Here is a 19,943-nt window from a genome sequence, read left to right as displayed (position 1 = left end):
TGTGGATCAATTTGACAAAAAAGACCCCCTCAGCGGTGGCGGCAGCCGCGGCGGGCGACACGTGGCACCTGCCGCCACGCCAGGAGGCGGCGGGCCCTGCCGTCACCGCAGGAGGCGGCCACCCAGCCAAACGGGAATCCCAACTACTCACCGCGCCGCGACGGAACGAGGCGGGCCAGGTGGGCCCCGCCGCCACCGTGGGAGGTGGCCGCCCCTGGCGCTGTCCCTGGCTGGCGACAGCTGCTGCTGCGCGCGGGCCGAGGCGCGGGCCCTGCCGCCACTGCTGCTGGCGGCATCTTTCCTGCACGCGCGACAGCTGACGGCGCTGATTCCGACGCAGACAGCCCTCATTCCCACGCGCGGGAATCTGTGAACTTTGACCCTTAGTGCCGACACTCAGCGGTGCTCTGCACTGGTTGCTTTGGCGATGCTGCTGCCCGGGAATCACTCCGGTTTTTCCTTCTTTTGCCTCAGCGGATATGACGGCACTGCGGGAATCACTCACACGCTGTGGGAACCTATTGTGCCGACACTACAGGGATGCTCTTCCTTTTATATAGTATGCGTATGCTTCGTGCGCAAGCACACTCTGGCCTCCTCTTCTACTCTCTGCGTGCAAGAACAGAGAGAAAGCAAAACTGACTAGGCACTTTCACTCGTGATTTAGGGCGATTTAGAGTCGGACTTTGAATATGCTGAAGTTGAAGAAAAGATAGACGAAGGTAAGATCTATTCATTTTTGTTGGTTTCGTTCGCATGCATGAAGTTTGTACTCTTTTTTTTTAGTTCATAACTATGTGTTCTCTGTTGTGTTAGGTATTATTTTATTATTTTCTGGAGTCATTTAGAGCTTCAGGAGTAGGATTTGTGTAGCGAAGTCAACTACGAAGTTGAAGATCAAGGTATGAGCTTTGCAATACATTGATTTATTTGTGCATGCAGGGTGGTAATTAGTTCGTCTTTTAGCTCGTTATTAGCTATGCGATGGTAGTGCTTAGTGGTTAGAAATAATTTCAGACGACAGATGTAGCATTTATACTATTTTTTCAGAAGAGTAGGTTGAAGATGTTGTATCAATGTTAGGTGCGTCCATTAGTATTGACATGCGGGAAATCTTAATACGGTAATTAAGAAAAAATTGTACTGTAATTGTTCATTGCATGTGGTACGTTATTTCATGTGGTATGTTATTTCATGTGGTATGTTTATTAATAAGTCTATAGTTAGGAAACCGTAGGTCTACTTTGTTATGTCGCAATAATCTAAATTTTATATGTTAAGATTAGGTGCTAATGTACTTAATGATGTATGTAATTAGGTAAAATAATTCATCTTAGTAGCAAACAAGGAGGAGATGACGTGATTGAAGAAATTGTGTATCCATCTTCGCTGTCCCTTTTGAGGTGATGACCACATACATGCAAGTGCTATTTTCATACTTTTGATAGTAGGAAGAAAAATCCGTGTGTAATATTGATTTTCATGTGATAATAGGTTGACTCCGTTCATATAGCACTGGTGACGGATATTTATTGGAACTATTTTGACGCTTAATTGCATTCGCAAGCACATCCATATTGGAGCTAAGGTATAAAATGACACCGTAATTTTGATAATATTTTTTGTATTGATGTACTATTGTGAATAATGTGCATGCCGCTGTAAATATTATTATTTGTAAATAAATGGTTGTTATCGTATGATATGAAAAAATTATATAAAGCCGGAAGAAATTAAATGGTTTACTCATATGATATTAAAATGTTATTATCGTACTATTATGTTTAGTGGTTGTTTGGATAGCGAGTAATTACCATCGGTTTTGTCATAACCTGTTGTAAGAAAATTAGTTTTTACTAATAGTCGTTTTTCCAAAAGCTCAGTTTTTGCATGTTACGAGAATCAGTTTAGGATATTTCTGGGGTAGTGGGAGAAAAGCAAACAGAGTTTTAGTTTGTGACGCTCGTAGACGAGTTAGAGAAAAAAAAAGATCTCTAAATACCCATTAACCAAACAACCCCGGAAAGTCTAAGCAAATGATGCTAAAAGCAAAACGAATATTTGTAACGAAAATACGATTATTATTTTAGTCGTCTGATATGTAAATATTGTCATCATACTACTATTAAATGTTCAGTTACTAATTGTTTGAAATGTAAACATGTATTTTGGTTAGGTACTATGGAAAAACTTCATGCCCAACCGATCTGAAAAATCCGTCACCTCCTTCACCTTGCAAAGATCCCCACACCAACACCGCAGGCCTGCCATCCCCGGAGGCAAACTTGCATTCTTCATTTTCCTCGGCCTAATGCTTTGATCCGAGCAAGGCAAACTCATACCGGCTAGAAAAATGTGTTACACACTTTGCGCAGTGGCGATTTCGAGGATGGCTGGACGAAGATGACGAGAGCCTCAGTGTCTCCTTTTATAGGCTCAGATGACAAATGATGGCCAGAAAATAAACGCGAACATACGAAATTTTACGATCCCTGTAGTGTCGGCACAACAGGTTCCCGCAGCCTAGGATTCCTTCCGCAGTGCCGTCGCACCCACTCAAGCAGAACAAGCAAAAGCAGGAGTGATTCCCGGACAAAAGAAAAGCAGGAGTGATTCCTGGACAGAAGAAAAGCAGGAGTGATTCCCGGAAAAAGCAGCAGCACATCAGCGTCCATTTCCCGCCGTTGGAATTAGCGTCGTTAGGTCGCTGTCATGGGAATCAGCGCCATCAGTGGTCAGGGGCTATCGGCCAGGCAGCGCGCCAGGAGAGGCCGCCTCCGGCAGTGGCGGCGAGGCCCACCGGCGGGGCCCGCGGCCTGTCGGCCAGCCAGCGACCACGCCCAGGAGAGGCCGCCTCCGCCCGTGGCGGCAGGGCCCACCTGGCCCGCCCCGTTCCGTCGCGGCGCGGTGAGTAGTTGGGATTCCCGTTCGGCTGGGTGGCTGCCTCCTGCGGTGGCGGCAGGGCCCGCCGCCTCCTGGCGTGGCGGCAGGTGCCACGTGTTGTCTGCCGTACCTGCCGCCACGGTCTAGGGGGTCTTTTTGTCAAATTTATCCACAGGTAGTCTTTTTTGACAATTCCGTTGGTCAGGGGTCTTTTTGGACAAAAAATCAAGCGGTCGAGCACGTTCTCGCCGTTGCCGCCGGCGTGCTTGAACCTGAGGTAGTCACTGTACTCGAACGGCCTGAACCGGCGCGGGGCGTCCACGGTGACCAGCTCTGGCGGCGCGTCGACGACGAGGTTCTTGCTTGGAAGCAGGAACATGCCGCAGGACAGCCGGTCCTCCCGCCCGCCGACGGCCACCCTGTGCACCGGCGCGTGCAGCCTCCCGTTACTCCAAGCCTGCAGCATGTCAGTTCCCAACTACTCCACGAGTGAACCAAGAGATGCAATTGAAGTGCCGGCTGTGGCACATAAGCTCACAACTCACCACGAGTGGCTGGCCGGCGACGACGAGGAGGGAGTCGCGGCCTGGAGAGTGCACCCTCACCCACTGTAAGACATTTTTTTTAAAACAAGGCAAAAGATTTGCCATTTTCATTGAATAAGGAGTATTAGGGGTCTTGGTCAAAGGCCAAATACAACATATCACTCTTGCGGCATGGTATTACACAAATGTTTCACACCTGCCACACACCATATCACCGCTTCGTCTTTGATTCTAGCAACTAAAACTCCAACAGGCACTGCGACGTTACGAAATACTCTAGCATTCCGCTCTTTCCAGATTTCCCACGAGACAAGTAGCATAAGGCAGGTAAGCGGTCGTCGAGATTGCGTCGTGTTGGAGGCGTTGGCGCTCCACCAAGTTTTCACTGTGTCAACCATGGCCCAGTTCTGCGGGTAAATGTCATGAAGACACCTCAATCATGTTCCACACTCTAACCATGTATCGGCATTTGAAAAGCGGATGAGCCGCCGATTTCTGAACTTGCTTACAAAGGGGGCACATGTTGTAATTAGGCCATCCCCGCTTCTGAAGCCGGTCTGCCGTCCAGATTCTATTGTTGATGACTAGCCAAGCGAAGAATTTGTATTTTGGGGGAGCCCAAATTCTCCAAACCATTCGTGGTAAGTCCGTATCGACTAAACCAAGAAATTGCACACTGTAAGCCGTTGCAGCTGAATAATGACCATCCTTGGTGAGCTTCCAAGTGATGGAATCAGGTGTGTCAGGTATTAGCTGAACATGAGATAGCTTCTTTCATAGGTTGAAAAACTCATGAAGATGGTCGACCGTCATGCCCTGAGAGGTCTTCACCTGAGACACCCAAAAATTGTTGGAGAGCGCTTTCTGGACCGAGCAATTTCTTCTTTTTGACAGTTCAATTTTTTTTGGTGCAATGTCATTGGGTCGCAAACCATCAAGCCAAGTAGACTCCCAAAAAATGGCACGTGTACCATCGCCCAGAACAACTTTTGTGGAGGCCGCAAAGATGTCTCTATCGTGCCGGTCGCATGGTGTCCCTAATCCCACCCAAGTCTTGATCGGTGTAAGCCACTCACCCCAGAGCCAAGGAATGCGCAGTGCTGATGCAAACTTTTTCAGATTCAGGATGCCAAGGCCACCCTGAAGTTTTGACTTGCACACTTGCTCCCAATTAATCTTGCATTTTCTTCCAGTGACTTTGTCACATCCAGCCCACAAGAATGCCCGTCGGAGAGCATCAATCTTGTTCATCACCTCAACCGGGAGGTTAAGTGCCGCCATATAGTAGATGGCAATGGCCGTAAGCACAGACTTGACCAACACTACACGTCCCGGAGAGGCAGCGTGTTTACCCATCCATGGTGCCAGTTGGGCTGCGATCTTGTCTTCGAGCGGTTGATAGTGGATTCTTTTCAAATTCTTGACCGAGAGAGGTAGGCCCAAATACTTCATCGGGAATGAGGTACGGCTAGCCGGGAAAGAGTGTAAGATATCCATCAGATCCAGATTCTCACAACGAATAGGAGCAACCAAGCTTTTGGCACAGTTCGTGACCAAGCCAGTGACATCCCCAAAACTCTTAAGAGTGCGGGCAAAGAACTCAACATCTGACTTGATGGGGGCAAGGAAAACAGCTGCATCGCCCGCGTAGAGGGAGGCCCGAATTGACATAGCCTGACCACCGAGAGGGTGCAGTTTTCCTTGGGCGGTGGCCTTCTGGAGGATTAGGTGTAGTGGATCAATCGCGAGCACGAATAGGAGAGGGGAAAGTGGATCTCCTTGCCTCAAACCACATCCGTGCTTGATGGGGGCACCTGGAACCCCATTAAGGAGAATACGCGAAGACGCTGAAGAAAGCAAAGTCGAGATCCAACCCCTGAACCTCGGAGGGAACCCAAGGTGGTTGAGAAAGTCGAGGAGGAAGTCCCATCTAACTGAGTTGAATGCTTTTTTGATGTTCAGTTTGAATAGGAGTGCCGGGGTCTTTTTGCGGTGCAGGCGTTTCGCAAGGTTGCGAACATACATGAAAATATCATGAATGCATTTATTTTTATGAAAGCACTCTGAGCCTGCGAGACGAGGTCATTCATGTGTGGCGCAAGGCGGTTGGACATCACTTCGGCAATAATCTTGGCAATGGCATGGATAAGACTGATGGGGCGAAAATCTGTAATGTCATCAGCACCATCCTTCTTAGGGATCAAGGCAATATCTGCCGAGTTCAATCAGTGAAAATGGGACGCATGTAGATCAGAGAAATGATTGATGGCACACATAATGTCTGCCTTGATGATGCTCCAACATGCCTTAAAGAACGCACCGGAGAAGCCATCCGGTCCAGGGGCTTTGTCTCCCGGCATGGAGAACACATCAGCCTTCACCTCCTCCTTCGTGATGGCGTTGTCTAGCTCATGAAGATCACAATCCGGGGTATGCAGCAGCCCCCAATTGAAGTCGATGTTACGCGTGGGGGCTTTTTTGACAATGTTTTTGAAGTGCCGGTGCACGATTTCCTATTTGTGTGCATGATCCATAGCCCAACCATTATTGTTTTTCAGGCGTTGTATGAAGTTCTTCCTCCTTCTGCGGTTGACATGGAGATGGAAGTAGCGAGTGTTGGCATCTCCCGCCTTAAGATTGGTAACTCTGGAATTTTGACGCTTTCTAGACTTCTCCAGGACCGCCAAGCCAATGACCTTCCTCTTTAGTCTCTTGCTGAGGTCCCTCTCATCAGGGGGGGAGTTCCCTACGATCTTGCGCCATATCCAGGTGTAGGATGATCTCCACGGCCATGTGAAGTTGAATTCTAGAAGCTGCGAAAAGTTTTTTGCTCCAAGCACGCAACCTCATACTAGTTCTCTTAAGCTTATGGAAAAGCCGTTGGTAGGGCTCAACATGGGAAGGATCCTCATTCCAGGAGTTACTAACAATCTGTTGGAACCCAGGCATCTTGATCCAGTGGTTCTCGAAACGAAAAGATTTGTGTCTCTTCGGACTGATACGTCTCCAACGTATCTATAATTTTTGATTGTTCCATGCTATTATATTATCCGTTTTGGATGTTTAATGGGCTTTAATATACCTTTTTATATTATTTTTGGGACTAACCTATTAACCGAAGGCCCAGTGCAAATTGTTGTTTTTTTGCCTATAATTCAGTGTTTCGCAGAAAAGGAATATCAAACGGAATCCAAATGGAACGAAACCTTCGCGAGGATCTTTTTTGGAACAAACGCAATCCAGGAGACTTGGAGTGGACGTCAAGGAAGCAACGAGGCGGCCACGAGGCAGGAGGGCGCGCCCAGGGGGGTAGGCGCACCTCCTACCCTCGTGGGGCCCTCGTAGCTCCACCGACCTACTTCTTTCGCCTATATATACTCTTATACCCTGAAAACATCGGGGGGGGGGGGCACGAAACCACTTTTCCACCGCTGCAACCTTATGTACCCATGAGATCCCATCTTGGGGCCTTTTCCGACAATCTGCAGGAGGGGGATACGATCATGGAGGGCTTCTACATCAACACCATAGCCTACCCGATGATGTGTGAGTAGTTTACCACAGACCTTCGGGTCCATAGTTATTAGCTAGATGGCATCTTCTCTCTCTTTGGATCTCAATACAAAGTTCTCCTCGATCTTCTTGGAGATCTATTCGTTGTAATTCTTTTTGCGGTGTGTTTGCCGAGATCCGATGAAATGTGGGTTTATGATCAAGATTATCTATGAACAATATTTGATTCTTCTCTGAATTCTTATATGCATGATTTAATATCTTTGCAAGTCTCTTTGAATTATCGGTTTAGTTTGGCCTACTAGATTGATCTTTCTTGCAATGGGAGAAGTGCTTAGCTTTGGGTTCAATCTTGCGGTGCTCGATCTAGTGACAGAAAGGGAACCGACACGTATTGTATTGTTGCCATCGAGGATAAAAAGATGGGGTTTATATCATATTGCTTGAGTTTATCCCTCTACATCATGTCATCTTGCTTAATGCGTTACTCTGTTCTTATGAACTTAATACTCTAGATGCATGCTGGATAGCGGTCGATGTGTGGAGTAATAGTAGTAGATGCAGAATCGTTTTGGTCTAATTGACACGAATGTGATGCCTATGTTCATGATCATTCCTAGATATTCTCATAATTATGCGCTTTTCTATCAATTGCTCGATAGTAATTTGTTCACCCACCGTAATATATGCTATCTTGAGAGAAGCCACTAGTGAAACCTATGGCCTCCGGGTCTACTTTACATCATATAAGTTTCCAATCTACAATTCTAGTTTACTATTTATTTTGCAATCTTTACTTTTCCAATCTATACAATAAAACTACCAAAAATATTTATCTTATTATCTTTATCAGATCTCACTTTTGCAAGTGGCCGTGAAGGGATTGACAACCCATTTATCGCGTTGGTTGCAAGGTTCTTGATTGTTTGTGCAGGTACTAGGCGACTTGCGTGTAGTCTCCTACTAGATTGATACATTGGTTCTCAAAAACTGAGGAAAATACTTACACTACTTTGCTGCATCATCTTTTCCTCTTCAAGGGAAAATCAACACATGCTCAAGAGGTAGCAAGAAGGATTTCTGGCGCCGTTGCCGGGGAGATCTACGCACAAGTCAAGACATACCAAGTACCCATCACAAACTCTTCTCCCTCGCATTACATTATTTTTCATTTGCCTCTCGTTTTCCTCTCCCCCACTTCACCCTTGCCGTTTTATTCGCCCTTTTCCATCCGCTTCTTCCCGCTTGCTTCTTGTGTGTCCGTGTGTTAGTCCGTTTGTTTCGCCCTCATGGCGAATCCTTTATCTCTTCCTTTGTCCCCCGAGTTTGAAGTTCTTCACTTCAAACAAAGACCAGGAGAAAATTTAAAAGATGCTTGGTATAGGATGATGGAATCTTATCGTAATTGTACCCTAGAGATAAATTTTAGAATTTTACTTCGCAATTTTTATGTTGGACTAAATATGTCCCATAGAGAACTCTTGGATTCCGCTGCCAAAGGCAATTTTATCGAAATTGATCCCAGTATTGCGCTTGAAATTATAGAGGGAATAGTAGGAATACTTGCCCAAAAAAAGGGACTACATCATACCCAGGAAGAGACACAAGTTTTTGAGAAAATTTGTGAAGTAACGAAAATCTTACAAAAGTCTCTTGAACCTCTCAAAAGTGTTAGCGGAAACCTTCACCCCATGAATATGTTGATCACCCTTTGCAATAAGAGGTTGGACTCTTTAGATTTGAAAATTTCCGAATATGAAGGGAAACCCAAAGAACCTCCCGGATTCGAGCATGACTCCGCTAAAAAGATAAAAACCAAAGATGACAATACCTAGATCTATTCTTGTTTTTATGCCTAGCTAGGGGCGTTAAACGATAGCGCTTGTTGGGAGGCAACCCAATTTTATTTTTGTTTCTTGCTTTTTGTTTCTGTTTAGTAATAAATAATTCATCTAGCCTCTCTTTAGATGTGGTTTTATGTTTTAATTAGTGTTTCTGCCAAGTAGAACCAATAGGATCTTCTTGGGTGATAGTTGTTTGATCTTGCTGAAAAAGACAGAAACTTTACGCTCACAAAAATAATTGTTAAAATTCAGCAGAACGTGATAAAATACTAATTCTTTTTGCAGAAGATCAATATATAAATTATCCAGGTTTTCCTAGTTTTTCAGAATTTATGGAGTTCCAGAAGTATTCGAACAAATCAGATTGCTACAGACTGTTCTGTTTTTGGCAGATTCTGGCTTTCGTGTATTGTTTGATTATTTTAATGAATCTATGGCTAGCATCGGGGGTATGAACCATAGAGAAGTTAGAATACAATAGTTTTAACACCAATATAAATAAAGAATGAGTTCATTACAGTACCTTAAAGTTGAGGTTTGTTTTCTTACACTAGCGGAGCTCATGAGATTTTCTGTTGAGTTTTGTGTTGTGAAGTTTTCAAGTTTTTGGATAAAGATTTGATGGATTTTGGAACAAGGAGTAGCAAGAGCCTAATCTTGGGGATGCCCAAGGCACCCCAAGGTAAAATTCAAGGACAACCAAAAGCCTAAGCTTGGGGATGCCCCGGAAGGCATCCCCTCTTTCGTCTTCATCCATCGGTTACTTTACTTGAGGTTATATTTTTATTCACCACATGATATGTGTTTTGCTTGGAGCGTCTTGTATGATTTGAGCCTTTGCTTTTTAGTTTACCACAATCATCCTTGCTATACAAACCTTTTGGAGAGACACACACGTATCGGAATTTATTAGAATACTCTATGTGCTTCACTTATATCTTTTGAGCTAGATAATTTTGCTCTAGTGCTTCACTTATATCTTTTTAGAGCACGGTGGTGGTTTTATTTTATAGAAATAATTGATCTTTCATGCTTCACTTATATTATTTTGAGAGTCTTTTAGAACAGCATGGTAATTTGCTTTGGTTATAAAATTAGTCCTAATATGATAGACATCCAAGATGGGTAAAATAAAAACTTCCATATAGAGTGCATTGAATACTATGAGAAGTTTGATACTTGATGATTGTTTTGAGATATGAAGATGGTAATATTAGAGTCGTGCTAGTTGAGTAATTATGGAATTGAGAAATACTTATGTTGAGGTTTGCAAGTCCCGTAGCATGCACGTATGGTAAAAGTTGTGTGACAAATTTGAAGCATGAGGTGTTGTTTGATTGCTTTCCTTATGAGTGGCGGTCGGGGACGAGCGATGATCTTTTCCTACCAATCTATCCCCTAGGAGCATGCGCGTAGTGCTTGGTTTTGATGACTTGTAGATTTTTGCAATAAGTATGTGAGTTCTTTATGACTAATGTTGAGTCCATGGATTATACGCACTCTCACCCTTCCATCATTGCTAGCCTCTTCGGTACCGTGCATTGCCCTTTCTCACCTTGAGAGTTGGTGCAAACTTCGCCGATGCATCCAACCCCCGTGATATGATACGCTCTATCACACATAAACCTCCTTATATCTTCCTCAAAACAGCCACCATACCTACCTATTATGGCATTTCCATAGCCATTCCGAGATATATTGCCATGCAACTTTCCACCGTTCTGTTTGTCATGACACGCTTCATCATTGTCATATTACCTTGCATGATCATGTAGTTGACATCGTATTTGTGGCAACGCCACCATGCATAATTTTTCATACATGTCACTCTTGATTCATTGCCCATCCCAGTACACCGCCGGTGGCATTCATATAGAGTCATACTTTGATCTAGTATTGAGTTGTAATCTTTGAGTTGTAAATAAATATAAGTGTGATGATCCTCATTATTAGAGCATTGTCCCAAAAAAAGAGAAAGGCCAAATATAAAAAAAGGCCAAAGAAAAAAAGAAAAAAAGAGATAAAAGGGACAATGCTACTATCCTTTTTCCACACTTGTGCTTCAAAGTAGCACCATGATCTTCATGATAGAGAGTTCTTATATTGTCACTTTCTTATACTAGTGGGAATTTTTCATTATAGAACTTGGCTTGTATATTACAACAATGGGCTTCCTCAAATGCCCTAGGTCTTCGTGAGCAAGCAAGTTGGATGCTCACCCACTTAGTTTCTTTTGTTGAGCTTTCATACATTTATAGCTCTAGTGCATCCGTTGCATGGCAATCCCTACTCCTCGCATTGACATCAATTGATGGGCATCTACATAGCCCATTGATTAGCTGCGTCAATGTGAGACTTTCTCCTATTTTTTCTTCTCCACACAACCCCCATCATTATATTATATTCCACCCATAGTGCTATGTCCATGGCTCACGCTCATGTATTCCGTGAAAATTGAAAAAGTTTGAGAATACTAAAGTATGAAACAATTGATTGGCTTGTCATCGGGGTTGTGCATGATGAGAGCATTTTGTGTGACGAAAATGAAGCATAGAGAAACTATATGATTTTGTAGGGATGAGCTTTATTTGGCTATGTTATTTTGATAAGACGTAATTGCTTGGTTAGTATGCTTGAAGTATTATTATTTTTATGTCAATATTAAACTTTTGTCTTGAATCTTTTGGATCTGAACATTCATGCTACAATAAAGAAAATTACATTGATAATTATGTTAGGTAGCATTTCACATCAAAAATTCTGTTTTTATCATTTACCTACTCGAGGACGAGCAGGAATTAAGCTTGGGGATGCTTGATACGTCTCCAACGTCTCTACAATTTTTGATTGTTCCATGCTATTATATTATCCGTTTTGGATGTTTAATGGGCTTTAATATACCTTTTTATATTATTTTTGGGACTAACCTATTAACCGAAGGCCCAGTGCAAATTGCTATTTTTTTTGCCTATTTCAGTGTTTCACAGAAAAGGAATATCAAACGGACCGAAACTTCGCAAGGATCTTTTTTGGAACAAACGCAATCCAGGAGACTTGGAGTGGACGTCAAGGAAGCAACGAGGCGTCCACGAGGCAGGAGGGCGCGCCCCCACCCTCGTGGGCCCCTCGTAGCTCCACCGACCTACTTCTTTCGCCTATATATACTCTTATACCCTGAAAACATTGGGGGGAGCCACGAAACCACTTTTCCACCGCCGCAACCTTCTGTACCCGTGAGATCCCATCTTGGGGCCTTTTCCGGCGATCTGCCGGAGGGGGATTCGATCACGGAGGGCTTCTACATCAACACCATAGCCTATCCGATGATGTGTGAGTAGTTTACCACAGACCTTCGGGTCCATAGTTATTAGCTAGATGGCTTCTTCTCTCTCTTTGGATTTCAATACAAAGTTTTCCTCGATCTTCTTGGAGATCTATTCGATGTAATTCTTTTTGCGGTGTGTTTGCCGAGATCCGATGAATTGTGGGTTTATGATCAAGATTATCTATGAACAATATTTGATTCTTCTTTGAATTCTTATATGCATGATTTAATATCTTTGCAAGTCTCTTCGAATTATCGGTTTAGTTTGGCCTACTAGATTGATCTTTCTTGCAATGGGAGAAGTGCTTAGCTTTGGTTTCAATCTTGCGGTGCTCGATCCCGGTGACAGAAAGGGAACCAACACGTATTGTATTGTTGCCATCGAGGATAAAAAGATGGGGTTTATATCATATTGCTTGAGTTTATCCCTCTACATCATGTCATCTTGCTTAATGCGTTACTCTGCTCTTATGAACTTAATACTCTAGATGCATGCTGGATAGCGGTCGATGTGTGGAATAATAGTAGTAGATGCAGAATCGTTTCGGTCTAATTGACATGGACGTGATGCCTATGTTCATGATCATGCCTAGATATTCTCATAACTATGCGCTTTTCTATCAATTGCTCGATAGTAATTTGTTCACCCACCGTAATATATGCTATCTTGAGAGAAGCCACTAGTGAAACCTATGGCTCCCAGGTCTACTTTACATCATATAAGTTTCCAATCTACAATTGTAGTTTACTATTTATTTTGCAATCTTTACTTTTCCAATCTATACAATAAAAGTACCAAAAATATTTATCTTATTATCTTTATCAGATCTCACTTTTGCAAGTGGCCATGAAGGGATTGACAACCCCTTTATCGCGTTGGTTGCAAGGTTCTTGATTGTTTGTGCAGGTACTAGGCGACTTGCGTGTAGTCTCCTACTGGATTGATACCTTGTTTCTCAAAAACTGAGGGAAATACTTATGCTACTTTGCTGCATCACCCTTTCCTCTTTAAGGGAAAACCAACACATGCTCAAGAGGTAGCACGGACCAGTAGCATTGGCAAGCAAGAGAGAGTAGTGATCAGAGAGCGAAGATGACAGGGCTTGGAGTATGTGGGTAGGGAAAACAAGATCCCACTCTTCGTTACAGAAGAAACCATCAAGCTTGCTCATCGTCGGATCATTTTGCTCGTTACTCCAAGTGAATTTTCTATTTTGCAAGGGGATTTCCTTTAGCTCGCAGGAGTTGAGTGCGTTGCGGAATCTCACAAGACGAGAATGATTCACATTTGCACGGTTTTTATCCCTTGCCCTGTAGATTTGATTGAAATCACCATTAACAAGCCACTTGGTTCCTACAGGAGGCTTTTGAGAGATTAGCTCAAGGAAGAAGGCCTCTTTGAGATTGCTGCGAGTAGGGCCATAAACTGTAGTAAGCTTGAAGGATTGTGGTTCATTGCAGTTTTTCATGGAAACAGAGGCCGAGAGGTAGTAGGCACCAATCTGGACATTGGTAATGGACACAACATTGTCGTCCCAAAGGAGGAAGATACCCCCTCTTGTACCATCAGCAGGTCTCTGAGCACAGGATTTTAGACGCTGACCGCCAAGGTACGCAGCCGTGAACTGGTCGATGGCCTGGAGTTTTGATTCTTGGATGCAAACTAGATGACAGGAGGAAGAAGCAATTGTCTCATGAACCGTCGCACGATGGTCAGGGTTGTTTAGACCACGAACATTCCAACATAGGATTGATAAGTTGGTGTCTAACATCTGCAAACCGGAACTACATCAGGTTGAAACTGGAACGAACTTTGCCTTGCCCGGGCCATCATCAGTGGAGCACACACACCACCACAAACAGGCAAGCTCACATCATGGCAGGTTGTAGCTAACATAATTAAACTAGGCTACAGCAATATAGACTATCTCAACACTCAGGCCTCCTCCGCAACTGGAGCGCTCAGGTCAGGTCCTCCTTCCCCTCCATACTGGATCAGTGCCTCTTCAACCGCAGCAGAGAGATCGCAGTCCATCTTGAACAGAGCTCGAAGGGCAGCAACAGTGATATCCGGCAGACGCCCCTGGAACATTGGCGTGAATTTATGACTGGCCTCCTCAGTGACTTGTTCTCCTTCAGCGACTATGCCCATTTGATGACACGGGAGCTGCTCTGCAAGTTTGGCAATGGGCATACTCCTCTTCTTGGCCTGAAGACGCGGGCAACGGCGCGGCAGCAGGAAGCCAGTGACCCGCCTTGCCTTGGGTGGCCTTGGTGGAGTGGGGCGAGATGATGGAGTAGGCAGAAGAGCCGGCATGCGTGGGATGAACAGAGGCCTTCCTCCCTCCTCCTCCGAGAGAGCAGTAGAGCCGCGAAGGGATGGGGTTACCTCAACATGGCTTGGTGGTGTTGGATTGGCGAGGACGAACTCAGGCGTAGGGGTGAGCGCGTCCTGAAGAGAGTCATCAGGCTCAGCTTCCAGGCCAGGGGGAGTTGGTGAAGCTAGCCTTTCTGCAAGCTGTGTAACGGGTATGTTCCCGTTCTTGGCACTCAGTTGCGGGCTACGTCGGCCGAGGTTGAAGCTGGTGACTCCAGCAAGTGTCTTCCTCCTTGTCGTGGGTGGCCTGGGTGGTGTAGAACCTGGAGCTGGAAGGAGGGGTGACCGCACCGGGACGAAGAGCGGCGATTCAGGGGATGGCTCCCGGGGCGTCTCTGGTGCTTGGCCCGCGTTGAGGGACACCGGGGATGCAGCAAGGCACGGCACGAAGATAGGTGTGCGAGGCTCCTCACCGGAGTCGCTGTGGTCAACCTGCTGGTGGAGCGGTGTGATGGAGCATCGAGCCTGAGAGGTCCGAGCAGGCCAGCCCAGTGGTGCGTTCTCCAGCGGCTCCACGCGACATAACCAGACAGGGGCAGTCAAGGAAGGTTGCAGCTCAATGATGTCTTGGTATGTAGTGTGAGGGGAAGGTGGTGTCGATCTTCTGTGGTTCTCAGGGGCAGTCAGGGAAGGTCCCAGCACAATGATGTCACTGAATGTAGTGCGGGGGCAAGGTAGCGGCGATCTTCCTTGGTTCTCTTTGCTGCGCGGGCTAGCATTCTATCTTTCAGGCGCCTGCGCCTCCTGCCCGAAGTCGAGGTGATTGTAGCATTGGGGAGGCGCTGCACACATCTGTTGTGAATGTTCTGGGCATCGCGAGTCAGGAGCTCCAGGCGACAGCTTTGGTCAGCATCATGGCGGCCACGGTTGCTGCTGTCTTCTCTGCGCCGATCGTCAGCATGTCTTGAGGGAGCGCTGGGCTCCACACTGTTACAGTATACACGTATAAATAATGAGTGGGATACGTGACCTATCACCCTCTAGTCTGATACAACCCTCTAGGGGTGACCTATCCCACTCATTATATACACGTCTTGGATCGTAGGTGACCTAGTCTGATACCATGTAAGACAATAGGTTTGGGGAAACCGACAGAACCCTCTAGGGGTGGCCTATCACATATATATAATGAGTGTTATACAACGTTACAATATACATGTATAAATACTGAAGCTATACAGTCTAACACCCTCCCTCAATCTTAGCCACTTCCTAAAGAATCTAGAAGGGTAAGATTGTGCCGGCATGCCTCAAACTGTGGTAGAGGCAACGGCTTGGTGAAGATGTCTGCAAGTTGATCCTTGGAAAAGGTGAACCTGATCTGTAGTTGCTTCTGAGAGACACGTTCCCGCACAAAGTGATAGTCAACTTCAACGTGTTCCATTCGGGCATGGCATATGGGATTTGCAGAGAGGTATGTAGCACCGATGTTATCACACCAAAGGACAGGAGACTGTGATTGGGATATACCCAATTCCGGAAGCAAAGACTGTACCGGGATAATTTCCGCAGTAGCATTGGCCACAACCTCATACTCAGCTTCAGTACTACTACATGAGACAGTAGCCTGTTTTCGAGCACTCCAGGCGATCAATTTAGAGCCAAAGAACACAACATAGCCCCCCGTAGATCGCCTGTCATCCGGACTGCCAGCCCAGTCCGCATCAGAATATGCCGAGAGACACAGTGAATCAAATGTAACACAAGATGCGCTTAACAGCAGACCAATGAGTGTCACGGGGTGACTGCAGGTACTGGCAAACTCGGTTGACGGCAAAAGAAATATCTGGTCTCGTGATCGTCAAGTACTGAAGACCACCAACAATACTCCTATACTCCGTCGCATCAGCACAGGACAGAAGCTCACCATCAACAGCAGTGATCTTGTCAGTGGTAGACATCGGTGTAGTGGTCGGTTTGCACTTAAGCATCCCAGCCCGCTGCAATAAATCCAAGGAGTACTTCTTCTGCGTCATGACAAGTCCATCAGCCCGAGAAGTAACCTCCACACCAAGAAAGTAGTGAAGCTTCCCAAGGTCCTTGACCGCAAAGTCAGCACCAAGAGAGCGAACAAGAGCAGTAGCAGCCGACTGGGAGGAGCTGACAAGAATAATGTCATCCACATAGACCAACAAGTACATAGTAACCTCAGGCTTCTGTAGAATAAATAGTGAGGAGTCAGCAGTCGATGATGCAAAACCATGAGCACGAAGGGCCATTGCAAGACGGGCATGCCACACACGGGGAGCTTGCTTCAGACCATAGAGTGCCTGGGACAGACGACAGAGATGATCAGGACGATCTGGATCAGAACACACCATGGAGAACGGCATTCTGTACATCAAGCTGACGAAGAAACCAACCTCGAGTAACTGTGAGAGAGAGAAGAAGCCTGATGGTAGTAGGCTTGACCACTGGACTGAAGGTGTCTTCATAGTCAAGACCATAGCGCTGCCGAAAACCTCGAGCAACCAGACGTGCTTTGTAGCGCTCAATGGACCCATCAGAATGCTTCTTCACTTTGAAACCCACTTGGAGTCAATGACGTTAACTCGCGATGGTGGAGGAACAAGAGTCCATGTCTTATTACGAATAAGGGCTTGATACTCCTGCTCCATGGCCTCTCTCCAATGAGGAATGCGCATAGCAGCTTGATACGTATGCGGCTCAGAAGAGGGATCTGCAAGCGCAGCAGTCATGCACGCGGCCAACCAAGCAACAGTACCATCGTGACGCTGCTTAGGCCGAAAAATGCCACTGCGGTTGCGTGTATGTGGACGTAGAGCAGCAGTAGGGGCCATCGAAGTCGAGGACGAAGACGGAGAAGCGCCAGCCAGTAGTGGACTGAATGAAGGCGATGGAGACGCCTTGGTTAGCAGGGGACCAGGCGACGACGTGGAGGAGCCGGTGCCAGGCGACACTGGGCTGCATGGCGCGGAAGCCAACCCGGGAGAGGCCGGCCTAGGCAACCGCGGCCCAGACGCCGTGGGCGAGATGGAGGCGGATGAAGCCGGCCCAGACGCCGTTGGCGTGAAAGGCGTCGCGGGACGAGCGCGGGGGGATGCCGGCCCAGAGGTCAGGGGAGACGAAGCGGGCGCTGGCACCGGGGCATCAACCGGCCGTGCATGGGCACGGGACCCGAGGGCATGCAGAGGCGCCATATGATCGATGTGCACAGCTGGGGGTGCCAACGAAGAAGGCGATGGCGCCTCTAAAATTTCCAAACGAGCCCCACGTCCAGTGTCTGCACCATGATTAGGCAATAATATAGGAGAATATGCAACATCATCAAATTGGTCAGAGGCAATGGAGGATGAATGCATGGATCGTGGTTCAGCGGTGGACACGGGAAGTTTGGCAAAGGGAAAAACATGCTCATCAAACACGACATCCCGAGATATATAGACACGATTAGTGGTAACATGAAGACATTTGTATCCTTTATGAAGAGAGCTATAGCCAAGAAAGACACACTTTTTAGATCGAAACTCGAGCTTGCGCTTGTTATATGGACGGAGATGTGGCCAGCAAGCACACCCAAAAACCTTGAAAAAGGTGTATTCAGGTTGTTCATTAAGGCGAACATCAATGGGAGTCTTCATGTTCAAAACACGAGTGGGAGTACGGTTTATGAGAAAACATGCAGTGGTGAAAGCATCACTCCAAAAACGAAAGGGAACCGATGCATGGGCCAAAAGAGTAAGACCAGTTTCGACAATTTGACGATGCTTATGTTCTACTGAACCATTCTGCTGATGTGTATGTGGACATGCTAAACGGTGAGTGATCCCAAGTGACTGAAAGAAGGAGTTGAGGTTGCGATACTCGCCCCCCCCCCAGTCCGACTGAACATGAACAATTTTGTGCTTGAGAAGGCGTTCAGCATGCTTTTGAAACTGAACAAAGATATCAAACACATCAGATTTAGACTTAATAAGATAAAGGCAGGTAAAGCGACTGTAAGCATCAATGAAACTGATATAATAATTGTGACCACTGACAGAAGTCTGAGCAGGACCCCATATATCTGAAAACACAAGTTCTAAAGATGTTTCACCTCACGAGTAGACTCCGAAAAAGGAAGTTGATGACTCTTCCCCTGCTGACAAGCATCACACACTGCTACATCTTTATTACTAGACATGCTAGGAAGCTCATGACGACGCAAAACATGACGAACGATAGGTGTGGCTGGATGACCAAGACGAGCATACCACTGTGACGGAGATACCCGAACTCCACTGAAAACACGAGCGACGCCAGGATGCTCCAGACGATAGAGGCCCTGGCACAGACGCCCTCTAAGAAAAATGTCCCTCGTGCCCCGATCCTTAATAAAATGATCAAAAGGATGAAATTCACAAAGCACATTATTATCACGTGTGAGTTTAGGAACTGAAAGAAGATTACGTGTCACAGATGGAACTCTAAGAACATTGCGAAGCTGAAGACTCCTATTTTCATGTCTAGTGAGAAGAGATGCTTGACCAATATGAGAGATGTGCATACCTGCTCCATTGGCGGAGTGGATCTTTTCGGAGCCATGATAGGGTTCACGAGTATGAAGCTTCCCCATCTCGCTTGTGAGATGCTCCGTTGCCCCAGAGTCCATGTACCAGTGGGGATCGATGGAGTAGGACTGAGTGTGCCCTTGTTGCTTCGGTGGCGCCGGACGGTCAGCCATAGCAACCTGACGCACAAAGTTGCGTGTGTCCTTGACATCATTGCTGAGGCCAAGAAAACTCCGCTGGAAGCGCTTATGACACTTAGAGGCCCAGTGCCCCTCAATGACACAAAGCTGACACACACGCCGACCACCAGCCCCTGGTAAAGTTGCGGACAGGGGGGAGCCGAGCGTGACGAGGACGATGCAGGGGGCGGCGCCTTAGACAAGTTGCGGCCACCCTTGGTGGCCGAGTTCGCGGAGAGGGGCCGTGACTGCCCTTGGAGCGGCGCGCCTCCACACGCTATTCGGTGAGGAGGAGGCGAGAGTATACCTCATGTGCCATCATGGGAGTCGCCCCGCTCGTTGATGATCTCGACCAAAGCATCATACTCCTCGTCAAGCCCGTTGACAATGAAGGAGTTGAACTCGGAGTCGATGAGCGGTTGTCCAATGGATGCCAACGTGTCAGCAAGGCCCTTGACCTTGTTGTAGAACTCCCTGGCCGTGGAGTCGAGCTTCTCACACTCGCCAAGCCGACGATGAAGTGCGGAGACACGAGCCTGTGACTGCACCGCAAACGAGCGCTCGAGGATAGTCCATGCCTCATGAGACGTCTTGGCAAAGACGACAAGCCCAGCGACAGCCGGAGTAAGCGACCCCTGGATGGAGGAGAGGTTCGCCTGGTCCTGCCCTGTCCAAACACGATGTGCCGTATAACAGACCAGACCGCGCACGCTGTCCACCAGCGGGGGGGGGGGGGGCAGGGGAGAGAGCCGTCGACATAGCCAAG

The 19,943-nt window shown here is 46.6% G+C and overlaps 1 long non-coding RNA gene and 1 pseudogene across 1 annotated transcript; one reads left to right on the top strand and one right to left on the bottom strand.

Moving 5' to 3' along the window:
- Positions 1–597: 597 nt before the first annotated feature.
- Positions 598–2,437, top strand: LOC123074198 (uncharacterized). The gene is made up of 5 exons (XR_006435900.1): positions 598–722; positions 817–902; positions 1,319–1,403; positions 1,495–1,588; positions 2,177–2,437. It is a non-coding gene; the product is annotated as an uncharacterized lncRNA (long non-coding RNA).
- A 291-nt stretch (positions 2,438–2,728) lies between these two features.
- LOC123074197 (probable 2-oxoglutarate-dependent dioxygenase AOP1) overlaps positions 2,729–19,943 on the bottom strand; it is a 20,982-nt pseudogene continuing 3,767 nt past the window's right edge.

Source organism: Triticum aestivum, chromosome 3D, assembly GCF_018294505.1.
Source record: "Triticum aestivum cultivar Chinese Spring chromosome 3D, IWGSC CS RefSeq v2.1, whole genome shotgun sequence".
NCBI classification, from domain to species: domain Eukaryota; kingdom Viridiplantae; phylum Streptophyta; class Magnoliopsida; order Poales; family Poaceae; genus Triticum; species Triticum aestivum.
Note: the sequence above shows the minus strand (reverse complement) of the source record. Positions and strands in the feature narration are given on the sequence as shown.